At 42.5% G+C, this 20,184-nt stretch overlaps 2 non-coding genes across 2 annotated transcripts; both read left to right on the plus strand.

Annotated features, from left to right (window-relative positions):
- Positions 1-3,403: 3,403 nt before the first annotated feature.
- On the plus strand, positions 3,404-3,602 carry LOC145345780 (U2 spliceosomal RNA). Its single transcript, XR_013887164.1, has one exon. It is a non-coding gene; the product is annotated as a U2 spliceosomal RNA (small nuclear RNA).
- A 260-nt stretch (positions 3,603-3,862) lies between these two features.
- Positions 3,863-4,054, plus strand: LOC145345788 (U2 spliceosomal RNA). Its single transcript, XR_013887172.1, has one exon. It is a non-coding gene; the product is annotated as a U2 spliceosomal RNA (small nuclear RNA).
- The last annotated feature ends 16,130 nt before the right edge of the window (positions 4,055-20,184 follow it).

Genomic DNA, 20,184 nt, shown 5'->3' on the forward strand with positions numbered 1-20,184 from the left:
CCTGGTCTGCGATGACACTCTGGAAGCCCTTCCTTCCATCATAAGGTCAGAAATGGGATGTTTGCTGGTGATGTCCAGCTGCATTCATGACTCCTCAGATACTGAAGCATACTATTATCCTTACTCAAGAAGCCGATGTGAAAATTTGGAACGATAAAGTTTGGCCAGAATAAACTAAATTTCAAATGGAAAGTTGGGATTTTGTGGAAGGAAACAATTTCTGAGCAAAGGTAAGACAGTGCAAGAGCAATAAACAGTTAAGTTAAAAAAAAAGTAAGAAATGAAAAATGATCAGTGCATGACAGGTAAGTGTAGCTTTCTTGCTAACAAATACTTGATAACCCATGCACGGCTCCACAATATCTCACACATGACCTCACAGCCAGTGTCTCCTCAGAGTGGCTCCAGCTCACTGCTTATCCTGGGAAACACATGCAGATCCCACGTATTCTATAGTGGATAGGCATATGGATAACATTGGAATAGTTTAGGTTAGAGGGTCATTAGTTTGGTTCTACTGGTTGGCGCAACATCGAGGGCCGAAGGGCCTGTACTGCGCTGTAATGTTCTATGTTCTATAATACATTCATATCTGAGCTAATGTATGTGTGAATGTGAACTGTGAAATCAAGTGCAGCCGATGTCTTGGCTTACCTCTGCAGCCTAGCCAGGTTGCAGTTCTTAGGTATCACACCTTGTGCTGCAGGAGGTAGAGTAACTAAGAGGAGCATAGTTACGCAATTTGCAGTTTTTAAATCAAACGTCAGCGTGGGATTCGAGGGGAAGTGATATGAGAAGATGATTGGTTCTAATAATGGTCAGCACATCACCTCCATGTGGGTTAAGACATGGGGCTTGTGTGCCAGCAGCTGTTGTGCAATCTGTTTGGCTAACATGGCTGTCATGGTTGAATATCAGGCTGTGTGTACAGCCTGCAAGATGTGGGTGTGAGGCTGTGTGATAATGAGTTGGGTGAGGAATCCTGCTTGCCTGACTAAAGGGCGACCTTGAGAGTTACAGAAAAAAATGACTTTAAGCTGCAAATTATTTTGGTAGCCAACCATTTGGTTTATTTAACAATTAAGCAACCAGTTTCGCAATACAATGTCCACTACAAGATTCTCCAATAATATTGTGGTACAATGTCCCACTATGAGATCCTGCACTAACATTGTGCAGATGCCACTGACCGCAATCAGTAAGAATAGGCAACAACATCGCCTCCACAATTATCCTCAACACCGGTGCCCACAAAGCTGTGTCCTCAGCCCCTTCTATACTCCTTATACACTTATGACTGTGTGGCCAAATTTCCCTCCAACTCCATTTTCAAATGTACTGATGACATCACTGTAGTGGGTCAGATCTTAAACAATGATGAGAAGGAGTACAGGAAAGAGATCAAGAGGGTGATTCTCCCATCCCGCGCGCTAATTTTATAGTCTGTCAGGCTGGGAGAATCGCAATGTGCTGATTCGCAGGATTCATGCATGCGCTGCTGACACGTGCGCATCTCCCAGCGCCGGATATCCGGCATGGCCGGGACCATGCTAGAATCCGCTGAGAACAGCAAGTAACTAATTTTAATCTTATTTTAATGTTATTTGAATGTCATTATTGGGCCCAGAAGTGAAGTCTCCTGGCTCAATAGCATCTCCCACCCCACCAGTACAATTTCACTCTGGCAGGGTTTAGAGTAGCTCCCCACATTCCCAGAACTATCGGGGGACCCCGTTGGAGTGAAGGAAGGGCAATCGGAGCTAACTGGGCGTGTGAACCTAGCGGCAGATGGGTGGTGCCCCCTGGGCATGGGCACCCTGGCAGTGCCAGCCTCTGACCCCTGGCCATGCCCAGGGGCACCTTGGCATTACCTAGCAGGCATCAGGCAGTGCCGGGGGACAGGATCTTAGAGAGGGGCCATGGGGCAATCAGTGGGGGTGGGGGGGCTCCTTTGCCACTGGGGCCGTTCATGATTGGAGGGAGGCCAGTGATCATGGTGGAAAAAAAGCTGCAGATCAGCATTGTCTTCATCCAGGAGAAGACACTAGCCAATTCACTAGTGTCTAATTGAAAGGTCCCAATTTGTGTGAGTTCAAGCAAGCTATCTTACTGCCTCACAACGTGACTCCAATATTCAGCTGCAATCCAAACAAACCAAGGCTCACAGTGGTAACTCTGGCTCATGGACATGCATGGGGGAGAGTGGGGGGTAATCGTCATTGCTTTTAGGGAGGGGAGGGGGGAACATGTCCCTGTTTACATCAATGGGGATGAAGTGGAAATGGTTAAGAGCTTCAAGTGTCTAGTTGTCCAGATCACCAAGAACCCTGGTCACCAGATCACCTGGTCCCTTCATGCTGAAACTATAGTTAAGGAAGCCCATCAATATCTCTACTTTCTCAAGAGGCTAAGGAAATTCAGCATGTTTGTTATGACTCTCACCAATTTTTACATATGGGCAGCACAGTGGCACAGTGGTTAGCACTGCTGCCTCACAGTGCAAGAGACCCAGGTTTGATTCACGGCTTGGGTCACTGCCTGTGCAGAGTCTGCACATTCTCTCCGAGCCTGCGCGTGTTTGCTCCAGTTTCCCCTCTCAGTCCGAAAGAAATGCTGGTTTGGTGCATTGCCCATACGAAATTCTCCCTCAGTGTATCCAAACAGGCACTGGAGTGTGACAACTTGGGGATTTTCATAGTAACTTCACTGCAGTGTTAATATGACACTAATGTGTCACTAATGTCTTCACTAATGTGTTAATATGACACTAATATCTTTAAAATGAATAACTTTCACTTTAACTTAGAAAGCATCCTTTCCAAATGTATCACAGGCAGGTCTCCTGCTCAGATCAGGACCGCAAGAAACTACAAAGGGTTGTGAAAGTAGCCAGTTCATCATGCAAACCAGCTTCCCATCCATTAATTCTGTCTACCCTTGCTGCTGCCTTAGAAAAGCAGGCAGCATAATCAAGGAACCCACAAACCCTGGATATACTCTCTTCCACCTTCTTCCGTTAGACTCGAGAACAGCTTCTTCCCTGCTGTTATCAGACTTTTGAATGGACCTGCCTTATAGTAAGATGATCTTTGTCAACACCTTAGCCATGATTGTAACACTACATTCTGCACCAATAATACTGCAGTGCTACTTCCTGCGATAACTCATTGTTTGTTCCCTTATTTTCAGTTATCCAGGTGAGCTGTGATATTGTGATTTGGCTGCAACTGGTGTAATGTTCAAGTCTTACTCCTCATGTCTAATTTAAGCCAGACCTTTAAGAAAAGCAGGCTGGCTTTGAGTAGTGGTAGCTTTTCATGTCATTGCCCCCTGCTGATGCATCCAGCTAAGGGATAGTCAATTAACTGGTTGCACATTGAGATCATTCAAATGTGAAAAGGACATCGCTTCTCAGCCTTTTGGCTAAGATCAAGTGTAGTATCAACATGCCGTACTTGGTTGAAGTCATAAGGTTATATTGTGGCTTCATTTGAAGCAATTATTAAAAGCGGCATCTAAACCTTTTGGCTAAGATGCAAATGAGATCAAGCGTTGGAGGAGGTGTAATGCCTACTCCAATCAGCTTGGATCATGTAGATCAAGCCAAAGACAGGAGGTGAGAGCCCTGTCTTGCCAGCTTGGATTGGGAATGTCTCACTTGATAAGACTCTGATGTGGACTTTGATTGGATTGAATTGTATATATAAACAAACAAAAATGAGTAAAATAAATAGCAATAAGTTAGCGTTGCAAACAGTAAGTGCTGATTAACTGGGCATTGTAATTTGCATACCCACCTTCAGACACTGTCCACTTTGTGCCTTCCTGTCCCTTCCATTCCAGGTATGGTATCTGCTACAATATCGCTTCTCGGCCTTTTGGCTAAGATCAAGCGTAGTATCGACATGCTGTGCTTGGTTGAAGTCATTAGGTTACATTTCAGATTCATTTGAAGCAATTTTTTAAAGCAGCATCTCGGCCTTTTGGCTAGGATGCAAAAGGGATCAAGCCTTGGCGGAGGAGCTACACCTACTCCAGTCTGCTTGGATCATGTAGATCAAGCCCAAGACAGGAGGAGAGCCCTGTCTTGGATCGGGAATGTCCCAACTTGTTGGGACTCTGAATGGGATTTAATTTGGTTGGACTGGATTGGAATAAAGTTTTAAAATAAAATGCTACAATACTGGTCAAAGATGAGAAACGTTGATTTTTCTTGCATAGGAGTGAAGAAACTTCAACCAACCTCCTTCTCCTCTTTTGAGTAAATCTTTCTTTTTTTTAATAAACTGATCTTAATATTTTTCTATTTTCCCTATGAAAGCATCTCTTGATACAAAAGTGACAATTTACAACTATCTTTCTTCCAACAAAAACGACTGACCCTTTACTTCTTCTCCCTTATGGGGTTTTGCTCTGAGCATTGCCTTTCCTTCAGCACCTCATATAGTCATTCTCTATGTACCTGACTTGCTGGTAGTGAATCAACAGTCATTGGGGGTGGAGGAGAAATCACAATCAAACTGTTCTGACCATTTATAGCTTTGCTGTAGAATGAAACGTGCAACGTGATGCTTATTCCATGACTGGAGAAGGTGCATTTCACTTGAGACTATGGCAACCATTGAATCATTTGATGAGACTGATATTTTATATGTATTCCAACATTTAAGTCACTGTTAATTGTAAAAAAAAAAGACCTAACTACGGTATTTCAGGAAGACAATCTAATTAAAATTAAGAGTTCTCAGTACCTAGTTCCTAATTGTAAGTTTCCCTTTGTACAAATTGCAGCTTTTTTTATTAATGTTTAAAACACCAGTATATTTCATTGCAGAAAACATCCCTCAGTCACATGTAGATCAGGCCAGGTAAAGATTTCTTTGCTAAAAGACATTAGTGAATCAGAGGAGATTTACAGCAAGTGTTTCATGATCATCCTATAGTGCAGGAGGAGGTAATTCGGCCCATTAAGTCTGCACTGACCACAATCCCACCCAGGCTCCATCGCCACAACCTCATGCATATACCCTAGCTAGTCCCTTTGAAACCAAGGGGCAATTTAGTATTGTCAATTCATCTAACCTGCACATCTTTGGAATGTGGGAGGAAACTGAAACATCCAGAGGAAACCCATGCAGACACGGGGAGAATGTGTGAACTCCACACAGACAGTGACCTAAGCCGAGAATTGAACCTGGGTTCCTATTACTGTTAGATGTTTAATTCTAGAATTTTATTGAATTCAAATTCCACCATCTGCAGGTGTCCATAGAGCATTACCCTGGATCTCTGGATTACTAGACAATAACAATACCATTATATCTCCCTCCCCAAGAGGTGTGCTTCAGCAACCCTGTAATCTGCTGGATGACAAACTGCTGGACTGTTTGCATGTGCCTTTGAGAGCTGAGATCTGCAAGGTGGTGCTGGACTTCTCCATGCAGTTCCTGCATCACAACAGTGTTGAAAATTTCAAACAGAGTTTAATAATTTTATTTCAGAAGAGTGAGTTAAGATAAGGATCAGCCATGAACTAAGAATTTTTTCTCTGTGAACCCAGAACTTTCTGCTCCAGAAGATGGGGTCATTGAACATTTTAAAGGCAAATGTAGATCAATTTTTCTTCGGCAAGGGAATCCAAGGTTATCAGGAATAGATAGGAATGTGGAATTTGAAACACAAACAGATCAGCCATGATCTTACTGAATAACGGAGCAGGCTCAAGGGGCCAAATTGCCTACTTCTGCTCCTATTTCATAAAATGGTGTGTAATTGAATGTTGGAACAGAATCAAAAAGCTGATTGGCCTACTCCTGTTCCAAGAGGTTGTGAGAGAAAGATAGACTTGTATTTATATAGCATCTTTCACAAACTCAGGACATCCCAAAGCTGTTGTGGTGAAGAACACATTGCATCAAATTTGTGAAGTACCGTATCACAACCACAAACGTAATGGCCAGATCTTTTTTCTAGTGCAGCTGGTTGAGGGGTAAATATATGAAGCACTGTTGTTCTTTGAAAAGTATTATGGGTAACTTTACATCAACCTCAGGTGGAAGAGATGGCCTCAAATTAATGTCTCATCTGAAAGACAGTTGAATGCAGTTATGAAAGAGTGCTGCATTATCAGCCCAGAAGTTGTGCTCAAATGTCTGGCATGACATTCAAAGCCTTCAGACGCTGAGGTGAGGATACTATTTACTGAGCCACAGCTGACATCTGTGTGAAGAGAAAGGTACTAATATATAAGCAAAATTTGTTACTCTCTTTAAGCACATGCACAAGCTCCCCCACAACACCTATCTTTATCATCTCTCCACATTCCTGATTGGCTTCTTTGCAAATCTTAGCTGGGAGAGCTGCTTTGTTCCTGTTTAAAACATTACTATAAGATGAACAGTCTCAATATAAATCATTGCTGATATTAGCCACAGTGAATCACTCTATTTAACAGGGCAGCACAGTGGCACAGTCTTTAGCACTGCTGCCTCACAGCGCCAAGGACCCAGGTTCAATTCTGGCCTCGGGTCATTTCCACGTGGAATTTGCACTTTCTCCCCAAGTCTGCGTGGGTTTCCTCTGGGTGCTCCGGTTTCCCCTCTCAGTCCAAAGATGTGCGGGTTAGGTTGATAGGCCATGCTAAATTGATCCTAGTGTCAGGGGGATTAGCAGGATAAATATGTGAGGCTATGGGAATAGGACCTGGGTGGGTTGTGGTTGGTACAGACTTGCTGGGCTGAATGGCCTCCTCCTGTATTGTAGGAAATCTATTATATCCAAAACAGATGTAAAATCCAGCATATTTTCTTTACTTGAGGAGTATTAATCAAATCTTGACTTAGCAAGTTAATACACTTCCTATCATAGGATTTGAAAACAACAAACTTTGCTAATACTTTAACAGACAGTATGGCCAGTGTGCAGCAGCAGTAATATAAATAGCTGAGGTTTGATTTTTTGAGAAGGAAGGTGAATACTCTCTTCACTCTTTCAATCCCAATAAGACGTTGTTTAGTTTGGGTCAGGATGACCCAAGGTGAGTTTCACCCCCTGAGGTTTATTGTGAAGGCTGTTGAAGCAAGCCAGTTCATATACTCCAATATATTAAGTTACCTCCTGCAGCTCAGGCTGCTGTATTATTTAATCAGATCAAAATTAGATTTACATTGGTATTTATTCAGCAGCTTAATCTGAATTTCCTGCTTCACATTGCTGCAAAAAGCTGATGTGTCGAGTTTCTTGTTTCCATTCTAAAAGTCCACTTGAATGAACAATTCAGTAATTAATTATCAGCTGTCCGCATAAAAATGCGGTAATTCTACATCATTAGCTTGGATATGTTCAGAAAGGAAGAAAGCTCTGTTAAGGAAGTGATGCTGATTGCTTGTAATATTGCCAAACTGGTCAGGAACCAATAAATAATCAAGCGATGAAGTGAAGCACCAATTAAATATCTGGAAAGTAGGAAGCGAATCAATGAAATTACTTGCGTGTAAAATGCTTTTTACTCCAACGTAGGAGGGTTTCTAGTTGTGATAACCCCCAGGACTTGTATGGGGAATCACTTAATGACCTCCCTGTTGGACTTCTTGAAAATGAGTTCCCTGGTGATCGGTAATTCACCAAACAGGTGGAGCTCGTATACCAAGCCCTGTATAAAGCAGACCCCTGAGTGGGTCCATTATTGCATTGTCCCAGTTGGGGGCTGTTTGCATTCACCACGGCTTGTGGTTTTGCTTTACTTTATTTTGTGCAATAAAGCACTGTTCCTTTACAGCTGACCCCTGGAGTTATTGTTGCAATATAATATAAATATGCATACAAATGACAAATTATCACAGTGCTCATAGAAACCTGTCAAGTTTTGCATCTTGCGGTCCATTTTCTCCTCAGAATTCTTTATCTTGCCCAAACTCTTGAGTATTACTCAGGGACTTGACGAATGTGGCTAGTGAAACACTACACTTTAAAATATTGCTATTTAATGATTTTTTAATGAAGTTGCATTTGGTTTAGCTTTTATTTTATATTTCTGCTTGTAAAATAATTGCTCAGGTAATGAAAAAGGTTCTGAATAAACATATTGCTTTTAGGTATGCTAATTGAAGCTGATCCCTTTGAGTTACCCGAGTACTGTTTCCAATATTCTATACAGGAGCTGCTTTATTTATTTATTAGTCTCACAAGTAGGCTTACATTAACACCGCAATGAAGTTACTGTGAAAATCCCCAAGTCACCACACTCCGGCGCCTAGTTGGGTAAACTGAGGGGGAAATTAGCATGGGCAATGCACCTAATCAGGACGTCTTTTGGTCTGTGGGAGCACCTGGAGAGACATGGACAGAACATGCAGATTCTGTATAGATAGTACCTAAGCCAGGAATTGAATCCAGGTCCCTGGTGCTATGTGGCAGCAGTGCTAACAACTGTGCCACTGTGTCACCGCTAAAGAATTAAAGGAAATTATTTCCATTTTTCCTGAGAAGATTGTATCTCTAACAATAAAAGAAACATGAAAAAAGTGGAACATCATATTAATGTTTGAGTTGAAATTGAACTAAACTGTTGGTTTAAAGTGGGTGTCTATAACATGTTGCATGTAGTTATGTTGGCAGTGAACACTAAAAATGCAAAAAACATTCCATGCCCATGTGAGTTGTGAGTTGGATTGGGTATCAGATAAATCCTTTTACCCACGCTGTTTGGCACAGTGGTTAGCACTGCTACCTCACAGTGCCAGGGACCCAGATTCGATTCCTGGTTTGGGTCATTGTCCATGCAGAGTCTGCACATTCTCCCCGTGTTTGATTGTGTTTCTTCTGGATGCTGAGGTTTCCACCCACAGTCTAAAAGATATGCTGGTTTGGTGCATTGGCCATGCTAAATTCTCTCTGAGTACCCCAACTGATGCGACATCCCCTAATCAGAGTGTGGCGACTCGGAGATTTTCACAATAACTTCATTGCAATGTTAATATAAATGTACTTGTGACACTAATAAATAAAACTAAAACTAAAAAAACTAGAAACTCTGCCAACTTCTGGAGAGTTGGAAAGGGTGATTTGTAGGCAAAATGGAAGTTAAAGGGGTGGTGCAGCAATGGAATTATGTTCTTGCTTTGTCATGCTGGGATACAATAAGGGTTACATTACTGGACAATTGATCTAAATTGATCTAGGAAAAGAAGTTCAAATTCCATGATTAAATCCAATCAATTGCATTTATTTTTTAAAAATAACAGTGCCAGCAATAATGACAAGGAAACTACCAGACTGTCATAAAATTCCATCTGGCTCGAGGAACCGTGCTTATCTGGTTTTGCCTACGTCATGTTCCAGAACCCTAGCAACTTGGTGCATCATTGGTGGAGGGACTAAATATTGAAGATGGTGCCAATCAAGTGGGGTGCTTTGCCCTTGATGGTGTCAAGTTTCTCGATTGCTGTTGGAGCTGCACTGATTCAGGCAAATGGGGAGTATTTCATCACTACTTCTGACTTGTGCCTTTTAAATGCAGGACAGGCTTTGGGAAATCAGGAGTTGAGTTACTCCCTGAAGGATTCCCAGCCTCTGACCTGGCCTGATACCAGTATTTAAGCAACTCATCCAATTTTCTGGTCAACAATAACACCCAGGATGTTAACAGAAGGGAATTCAGTGATAGTAATGCCATGATGGTAAACACCATGTGGTTTCCTTGCCCAGGGTTAAGCTGATGCCATGAGACTTCAGGGAGTGCAGAGTCAATGTTGAAGATTTCAGGAACATCTCCATCCTGACTCCATGCTACTGTGCTGCCACCGTCAACCCTGGTGGTTCAGTCTTGCTGGTGGGAAAGGATAGGGATTGTAATGGTGATGCCTGGGAAATCATAGACTAGGCTTCTATCAGTATGATTGTGTCAGGCTGTTGCTAGAATAGACTGTGGGAAAGTCTATCGATTTTAGCACAAGCCAGCAGATGTTAATATGGAGGACTTTGCAAGGTTGACAGGGTGATTGTACAATTGTTATTTCCAGTACCTTAATTGGATATTCTGTCCTGTTTTGTTCCTTTCTGAATTTATAATGTTTTGATATAACTGAGTAGCTTGCCAGGCTATTTCACAGGGCATTTAACAGGCAACCATATTGCTGAATGCTTGGAGTTACATGTAGGTCAGACTGTGCAAGGACAGCAGATTCCCTTCCCTAAAACATTTTTATCTTAAGCACCTCATGAACTTACAAACATGCATATGAATAAGGAGCTGGAACAAGAGTAGGCTTTCAGCCCTTCAAAATTGGTCCACCATTTCATAAGGTTGTGGCTGAACTGATAGTAACCTCACATTTGCATCTCACCTACCATCAATAACCTTTCACCCTCTTACCAAGGAGCTGCCTTAAAAATGTTCAGGGACTCTGCTTCCACCAGTTTTTCAAGAAGAGAATTCCAAACATTCACGACCTTTTGAGTGAACCAATTTTTGCCTAATCTCCATGTTAAATGGGCAAACCCTAGTTCTAGATTCTCTCACAAGAGTCAATATCATCTCCACATCCACCCCATCAAGACCCCTCAGAGTCTTGTATGTTTCAATCAAGTCACCTCTTACTCTTCTAAACTCAAAGGATACAAGTCAAGCCTACCTAATCTTTCCTCATAAGGCAACCCACCCATTCCAGCTATTAGTCTGGTAATCTTTTTTGAACTGCTTCCAACACATTTATATCCTTTCTAAATAAGGTGAGCAATACTATGCATAGTACTGCTATTGTGGTCTCATCAATGGCCTCTACAATTGAAGCATAATCTCCCTACTTATGTAATTAATTTCCCTCACAGTAAGTAATAACATTCTATTGGCTTTCCTCATCACTTACTGTACCTGCACACTAACATTTTTTGATTCATGCACTAGGGCATCCAGATTCCTCTGCACCTCAGAGCTTTGCAATCTCTCACCATTTAGTGAATATCACTTTTCCATAAAATTGTTACGTTATAGCACACTCCACACCTTACCTGTATCACTTCCAGTCAGGAAATGAGCTTTGGGCATGAAGATTAGTTGCTCCAATGCAGTTTAAGTTTTGCATTCATGTACGTTAACATTTGGCTCAATGATATTTTTGAAGTTTATATTATTTAAATCCAGAAATACATATTTTCTCAGTGCATTCTGCTCACTTAAGTCAAATCAGTTATCATAGATTTTTTTTATTTTATAGCCCTCTATAAGATCACCCATAAATGTTATCTGTAATTCACAACTTTTTAACCAAGAACAACCCAATCATTGCACCAACTGTTGGTGATTAAAGTGAGGCCTCATTATTACAAAGGTGAAAATCCATTCTGTGTACAAATTGGGATTGGTAGCTGCTGCGTTTAAGCAAGAAAGCCACAGTACTCTTTGGTTTGCTGAAGCAGCTGTAACTTCAAAGGCAGCAGTGCAAGTGCAAAAGAAAATCTAAAGAATCTGAAAATCGTTCCCTTTCAATGACATGGGCTAATTTACACATTGATATAAAAATTACTTTGGATGTTATGCAAGAGAACTTATTTTTATTCCTTCATGAAACATGTGCATCTCTGGCTAGCCAGCATTTAATGCTCATCCTTAGTTGCCCGAGGGTAGCTAAGAGTCCACATTGCTGTGGATCTGGAGTCACATATAGATCAGACCAGGTAAGGACAGCAAGTTTCCTTCCCTAAAGGATATTAGTGAACCAGATGGGTTTTTCCGACAATCAACAATGATTTCATGGTCATCAGTTGAATCTTTATTCCAGATTTTTTTACTGAATTCAAATTCTAGTATCCGTAGTGGTGGGATTCGAATCCAAGTCCCCAGAACATTAGCTGAGTTTCTGAATTAATAGTCTCATGTTTCTTCTCTGGCTTCCACCCTAAACAAGTTAAAGAAGCCATCCTCTATGGACAAGCGTTCTGTATACACAGGATCTGTTTAGATAAGGAGAATCACAACAGACATCTCCAGACGCTGAAAGATACCCTCATAAGAACAGGATATGGCGCTCGACTCATCGATCGAGTTCTGACACGCCACAGCAAAAAACCACACTGACCTCCTCAGAAGATGGCACGGTCGCACAGTGGTTTGCACTACTGCTTCACAACTCCAGGAACCCGGGATTGATTCACGGCTTGGATTACTGTCTGTGTGGAGTTTGCACATCCTCCTTGTCTCTGCGTGGGTTTCCTCTGGGTGCTCCAGTTTCCTCCCACAGTCCAAAGATATGCAGGTTAGGTTGATTGGCCATGTTAAAATTGTCCCTTAGTGTTCTGAGATGCATAGGTTAGAGGGATTAGTGGGTAAAATGTATGGGGGTAGGGCCTGGGTGGGATTGTAGTCAGTGCAGACTCGATGGGCCAAATGGCCTCTTCTGCACTGTAGGGTTTCTATGATTCTATGAAGACAAACATGAGACACGGCGGACAGAGTAGCTTTCATCATCCAGTACTTCCCTGGAGCGGAGAAGTTATGACATTTTCTCTGGAGCCTTCTACATGTCATCGATGAAGACGAACATCTCACCAAGGCCATTCCCACACCCCCACTTCTTGCCTTCAAACAACCGCACAACCTCAAACAGACCATTGTCCACAGCAAACTACCCAGCCTTCAGGAGAACAGTGACCACAACACCACACAACCCTGCCATAGCAACCTTTGCATGACATGTCGGATCATTGACACGGATGCCATCATCTCATGTAAGAACACCATCCACCAGGTACACGATACATAGACTTGCAATTCGGCCAATGTTGTCTACCTGATACGCTGCAGGAAAGGATGTCCCGAGGCATGGTACACTGGGGAGACCATGCAGACGCTACAACAATGGATGAATGGACGAACACCGCTCAACAATCACTAGGCAAGAGTGTTCTCTTCCTGTTGGGGAACACTTCAGCAGTCATGGGCATTTGGCCTCTGATTTTCGGGTAAGCGTTCTCCAAGGCATCCTTCACGAAGCACAACAATGCAGAGTTGCTGAGCAGAGACTGATAGCCAAGTTCTGCACACATGAGGATGGCCTCAAACAGGATCTTGAATTCTTGTCACACTACCTGTAATCCCCACAACTTGCCTGGGCTTGCAAAATCTCACTAACTGTCCTGGTTGGAGACAATACACATCTCTTTAACCTATGCTTAACCGTCTCTCCACTTACATTGTTTGTACTTTTGCGACATGATTACCTGTAAGGATCTTGCATTCCAACTATTATTTTGTAAATTGAGTTTGTGTCTTTATATGCCCTGTTTATGAGCAGAACTCTCACTCACCTGATGAAGGGGCAGTGCTCTGAAAGCTTGTGGTTGGTGCTACCAAATAAACCTACTGGACTTTAAACTGGTGTTGTGAGACTTCTTACTGTGCTTACCCCAGTCCAATGCCAGCAATCTCCAGCAGAACTGCACACAGTACTCCAGCTGTGGTCTCACCAAAGTCCTATGCAACTCTGTAATGATCTCTCTGCTTTTGTAATCTATATCCTGTTTGATAAAGGCAGTGTGGCATATGCCTTTCTCATCACCCTATTTACCTGTCTTTCCTCCTTCAAAGATCTATGGACAAACACGTCATGGTCCCTTTGTTCTTTGGAACTTCTCAGTGTCAGACCTTTCATAGTATACTTCCTTGTCAAATTACTCCTTCCAAAGTGCATCACCTCACACTTTTCAGGGTTAAATTCCATCTGCCACTTATCCCCCCTTTTGACCTTCTCATCTATATCTTCCTGTACTCAAGATACTCAACCTCACCATTAACCACCCAGCCAATTTTCATGTCGGCACAAAACGTACTGATCCTACTTCCACCCCCCCACATAGTCATCTATGTCATGTATATAAATGATGAACAATAGGGGGCCCAGCACGGATCCCTGTGGTACACCACTGGTCACTGGCCTCCAGCCACTAAAGCAGCTTTCTGTCACCACCCTCTGTGGGAATTTGTCAAAGGCTTTGCTGAAATCCATGTAAACTACATCAATTGCACTATCCTCATCCATACACTTGGTTACATGCTCAAAAATTTCAATCAAATTTGTTAGGTATGACCTCCCTCTGACAAAACCACACTAACTATCTCTGATCAAATCTTGCCTCTACAAATGAAGATAGATTTTCTCCTTCAAAAAATTTAGTTTTAAAAGTGAAGGGATTTGTAGAGATCAACATTATGGCACCAATATTTATGAAGAAGCTTGGAGGATGCAGCTGAGGAACACAGCAAGATGCACAAATGGTTAGCATTGTTGCCTCACAATGCCAGGAACCCGAATTCAATTCCAGCCTCACGTAATATCTGTATGGAGTTTGTACATTCTTCCTGTATTTGCATGGGTTTCCTCCAGGTGCTCCAGTTTCCTCCCACAGTCAAAGATGTGCAGGTTATGTGGATTGGCCATGCTAAATTCTCCCCTTACTCTGGTTTCCAATGGGGGTACCATAAGCATAGACATGGGTCAAGGGTGGAGGAGGAAAAACACATTGTTAAAATGGCGGCGCGGGCTCGTTGGGCCATAGGGCCTGTTTCCCGTGCTGTGTTGTCCTTTGTTCTTAAGTTGCCCTTTATTGTCCCGAGATGTGTTAGGGGGATTAGCTGGGTAAATGAATAGAGTAACGGGGATAGGGCAGGGGCTGGGCTCAGAAAGGATGCTCTTTCAGAGAGTCAGTTTAGACTCGATGGGCCGATTGGCCTCCTTCTGCACTCTAGGTTTTCTATCATTCTAAAATAATGTGGAAGTCCTGCTGATCTTAATGGCAGCACCTTACTGATGTTTAGAGGTTTGCCTACAGCTCAGCAACTGGCCAAATGGACAGTCTGGTCAGTGGGCTGGATGGATCACCAGTAAGAGGCTTGAGACTCTTTTGGGGGAGAGGGGTTAATGGCAAAGGAGAGCAGGAGAGGGCAGCATACTATTTGAGAGGGATGGGGGTAGTTGCGTTTTGAGGCTGAGGGAACCAAAGGCTTATTTGAATGGCCTGTGAACAGGATTTCTGCTGCTTTGACCATGCAAGAAGTGCTGAAACAGTATATTGTGGAGCCAACAGTTTCTGCCTCACTTCTCAGTGTTGAGTTTCCCAACTTGGGGAATTTGTGTAGCAGCAGTAAATTTGAAATTGCACTGTGGGACCTACATTTAAATAGATTAATGTAACATCTTGCTTCTCCAAGGTGGAACATGTCTTTACACCCAGTGCAATAAAAGAGATGACAGACATGAGCAGGGTTGGTTGATCATGTTACATGTATTATTTTCTCCACTACAACACCCTCCTCTTTCTCACCTGTCATTGCGAAGGGTGTAAATATTGAGCTTTGTTTCAGAAGGCTATTGGCATAATTATGCTCTTATTCCTCACTTCTGCTCACTGCAGTTGCTGGTAAACCCAGTGTTCCACCATTCAAGTTATCTTTGCTACTGGCTCTAACTCAAGGTTTAATGAGATGCGCTCTGTCACAAAGTGGAAAGAAGAGCATAATACCAGGTGTTAAAAAAAATCAAAATAAAATATATGACTTTGTCTGCTTGGCCTTCAGCAAGGCTTTTGATAATGTCTCACAAGGTCCCTTCAGGTAGTGGGACAGATGAATAAAGTAGTTAAGAAGGCATATGGTATACTTGCCTTTATCATCTAAGGCATAGAGTTTAAGAACAGGGAGGTTATGCTGGAAATATACAAAACATTGGTTGGGTCACAGCTAGGGTATTGTGTTGGAATCTACATTATAGAAGGGATGTGATAGCACTGGAAAGGATGCAGAAGAGATTTACTAGGATGTTGCCTGGGCTGGAGAGTCTTGGTTATGAAGAGAGATAGGCAAGACAGGGGTTGTTTTCCTTTGAGCAGAGGAGACTAAGTGCTGCCATGATTGAGATGTACAAAATACTGAGGACATAGATAAAGTGGACAGGAAGAAACTTTTACCTTTAGTGGAGGGATCAATGACTATGAGACATAGATTTAAGGTAACGGCAGGAGGTCTTGAGGGAATGTGAAAAAATTGTTTTTCATCAAAAGGGTAGTGGGAGTCTGGAAATCATTGCTTGAAAATGTGGTGGAGACAGAGACCATCATAACATTTTGAAAATATTTGGTGATACCAAGCCACATAAGGCTATGGGCCATGTGCTTAAAAATGAGGTTAGAATGATCAGGTGGTTTGTCTTTGGCCAGCACATACATGATGGGAGAAAGGGCTTTTTTCTGTGCCATATACCTCTATGATTCTTTGACTCTATGTATGCTTCTGCAGTACGTGGTGGAACAGATTGTCAATGTGTTGCCTGAATGTAGAACTGACATTGTGGATCTGTCAGTCACCTTTTGTTTGGAAACTGAGCTTAATTGAAACAACAAATGGGCAGTTTCTGTAACTGGAAGTTATCTCGTCCAATAAATTTTATAGTCACTAAGTTCTCTTATAGAAAATAATATGGTGTGTAACCTTGTGCTAAAGAGGGTCAGGTTTTGCAGTCAAATGAGCAAACCTTCTAAGGGCTTTAACTATCACTGCTATTATAATTTGAGTGACTTTGATACAGTGCCCTGATCTCAGATTTGTGAACAAAGAAAACAACTGCATATTAACTTCACTAATCAAGTTGATGAATTCTTTCTGAGAAGTACAAGTTTGGTTAATTATTTCAATGCCAAATCAATATCAGAAAGCAAAAAAAAGGAAGGAAAGAAAGAGAAGGTTGACAGGAGTAAAAAGAAGCAATTTTTAAAAAAAGTTTCTTTTTTTTTAAACCCCCAAGAATAGTTAAAAGCTAAAATGATGAGTCTGCACTTGTAAAAGTTAATTGTCAGTGCCACAGAAGTTTTTTTAAAGTAGGTAAGTCTTCTTACCCTAATTTATTCACACTGGAATGGAAAAGCCCCAGTTCATTGTGAATAAGTTCAATGGATAGCTATCGGTTAACCATGGCAACTTGAGGTCCTTCCATGTATTCAGTGTTGAGTGTCTTAGTGAGGTACTATTACTTACGTGGCGAAAAACTGCAGCATGCGACGGTGCAGAGGGACCTCGGGGTCCTTGTGCATGAGTCGCAAAAACCCAGGCTGCAGGTGCAGCAGGTGGTCAGGAAGGCGAATGGGATGCTGGCCTTCATAGCGAGAGGGATTGAATATAAAACTAGGGAGGTCTTGCTGCAGCTGTATAGGGCACTGGTGAGGCCGCAGCTGGAGTACTGTGTGCAGTTTTGGTCGCCGCACTTACGCAAGGATATTTTGGCCTTGGAGGGAGTGCAGAGGAGGTTTACTAGGCTGATTCCGGAGTTGAGGGGGTTGAACTATGAGGAGAGGCTGAATAAACTAGGCTTGTACTCGTTAGAGTTTAGAAGAATGAGGGGAGATCTCATTGAGACGTATAAGATGTTGAATGGGATGGATAGGATAGAGGTGGAGAGGCTCTTCCTGCTCAGAAAGGACAGTAGGACTAGAGGGCACAGCCTCAAGATAAAGTGGGGGGCAGTTTAGAATGGAGTTGAGGAGGAACATCTTCACTCAAAGGGTGGTGAATCTCTGGAATTCTCTGCCCGTTGAAGTGGTGGAGGCTGCCTCGCTCAATATTTTTAAGATGCGGGTTGATAGGTTTTTGATAGGCAAGGGGATTAAGGGTTATGAGGAGAGGGCGGGAATGTGGAACTGAGCCACGACAGATCAGCCATGATCTTATTGAATGGCGGGGCAGGCTCGAGGGGCTAGATGGCCTGCTCTTGCTCCTATTTCTTATGTTCTTATGTACTCGCATAGGACAGCTTCTGAAAGAGCAGAACAACTCCCTGATTTTGACCTATAACTGTTCATATTCTGGAGGTTGCTTTCTATTAGCTTCATAATTATTTCTATTGCAACATCCTGGCTAATGCTCTTATAGTAAAAAGTCTGACAACACCAGGTTTAAGTCCAACCGAAATTAAATCGGTTGGACTTAAACCTGGTGTTGTCAGACTTTTACTGTGTTCACCCCAGTCCAACACCGGCACATCCACATCATGACTACAAATGCTCTTATATCATGTTTCATTTTTCACTTCTACTACAAACATTGGCTGACTCTCTGTAGGTTGCACATCATCCTCTGATTTGAGGAAGATGTGTGGATAAGTCACTTTTAAGTTGTTACTGGGAACAAATTAACTGAAATTTTTAAATTCAATAGAACACGACAGTCAAATTCATTGTACGGGATGTTTGCTTTTCATTTGGAAGGCTCTTTCCTTGATGAGAACATGCAAACTTCACACAGTCATCCAAGGTCAGAATTGAACTCGGGTCCCTGGCACTGTGAGACCGCAGTGCTAACCACTATATCACCGTGCTCCCCACTTTTCTTTTAAAGAGTAATTACTCAAACATGTCTCAGGTTCTTGCAGTTTACACGGATCACAGTAGGGAATGTAAGGAGGCTGAGCAGACTGATCACAGCATCACAATGCAGGAAGCCATTCAAGGCAGGTGGAAGTTAAAAGGGACAGCAGAATCTGGAGGGTAGAAACAGATCTCTTAGCCAAGAACCTGAGTTCCAAAGGCTGTGTTACCTGCCTGGTGTCAGAGTTATGGACATCTTCTCATGGCTGGAGAAGAACTTGAGAGTGTGAGGGGAAGGATCCAGTGGTTGTAGTCCATGTGGGTACCAATGACAAGGAAGCAGAAAGTAAGGGAATATGAGCAGATAGGGGCTAAATTAAAAATCAGAACTGCAAAGGTAAAAGTCGCTGGAACACTACCTGAGCCAAGAGCAAATTGGCATATGGCAAATAAAATCAGAGATTTGAATAAAACTAACATTAGCAGATGCTGGAAATTTGAATTCAAAACAGAAAATGCTGAAAAGACTCAGCAGGTCCGGCAGCATCTGTGGAGAGAGAAACAGTTAATGTTTCAAGTCCGTATGACTCTTCCTTAGAGCTAGAAAGGGGTAAAAATGTTAAAGGATTATATAGTTGAAGTGAGAGGTGGAGCAGAAGGTCAGGGATAGATGAGATAATTGACAATGATGTCCTGGACATACAACAAAAGGGAATTTTAGGGTAGTGTTAAAGACTAAAGAAGCAGAATAATGGCAGAAAGGGAACATAGAAGAATGTGTTAATATCAGAACAAGGGTTAGAACTCTGCGAAGACAAAACAAGTTTCAATGGTCCTCGGGCAGAGTAGTTTTGGAAAAAATAAAATGGAGGAGAGATTCAGATATTTGAATGCATGGCTTAAAAAGTGGTATGGGAGAGAGAGTTTTTTTAGTTCATAGAGTAATGGCACCAGTACTAGGAAATTTGGAATCTGTAATATTAGACCATAAGACAAAGGCCAGTCAGCCCATCAAGTCTGCTTCATCATTCAATCATAGTTGATATTTTTTTCATCCCCAATCTCCTGCCTTTTCCCCATAACCCCTGACCTCCTTATTAATCAAGAACTATCTATGCCTTAAATACACTGAATGACCTGGCCTCCAAAGCCTTCTGCGGCAAAGATATCCACAAATTCGCCAGCCTCTGGCTGAAGAAATTTGGTGACTCTGCGCTATTGTATGTCGTGAAGGCCGCCTTGAAGAACGTTTACCTGAAGATTAGAGGCCAAATGCCCGTGACTGCTGAAGTGCTCGCCAACAGGAAGGGAACAGTCTTGCCAGGTGATTGTTGAGCGGTGTACACTTCTGCGGTCACAGGCATTCGGCCTCTGATCTTCAGGTAAACATTCTCCAAGGCTGCCTTCATGACAACGACAGCGCGAAGTCACTGAGCAGAAACCGACAGCCAAGTTCCACGCACATGAGCTGGCATCAACCGGGATCTTGGGTTCATGTCACACTATCTGTAACTCCCATGACTTGCCTGGGCTTGCAACATTTCACTTACTGTCCTGTCTGGAGACAATACACGTCTCTTCACCTTATGCTTAATATTATCTCCACTCACGTTGTCTGCACCTTTAAGAATTGATTAGCTGTAAAGACTCGCATTCTAATCAGTATTCTGTAAACTGTGTGTGCCTTTATATGCTCTATTTGTGACCAGAACTCTCCACTCACCTAATGAAGGAGCAAACCCCGAAAGCTAGTGGGTTCACTATCAAATAAACATGTTGGACCTTACCCTGGTGTTGTGAGACTGCTTTCTGTGTTTACCCAAGTCCAACACCAGTACC

The sequence above is a fragment of the Carcharhinus amblyrhynchos genome, chromosome 7, assembly GCF_965287045.1.
Source record: "Carcharhinus amblyrhynchos chromosome 7, sCarAmb.v2.hapA, whole genome shotgun sequence".
Lineage (NCBI taxonomy): Eukaryota > Metazoa > Chordata > Chondrichthyes > Carcharhiniformes > Carcharhinidae > Carcharhinus > Carcharhinus amblyrhynchos.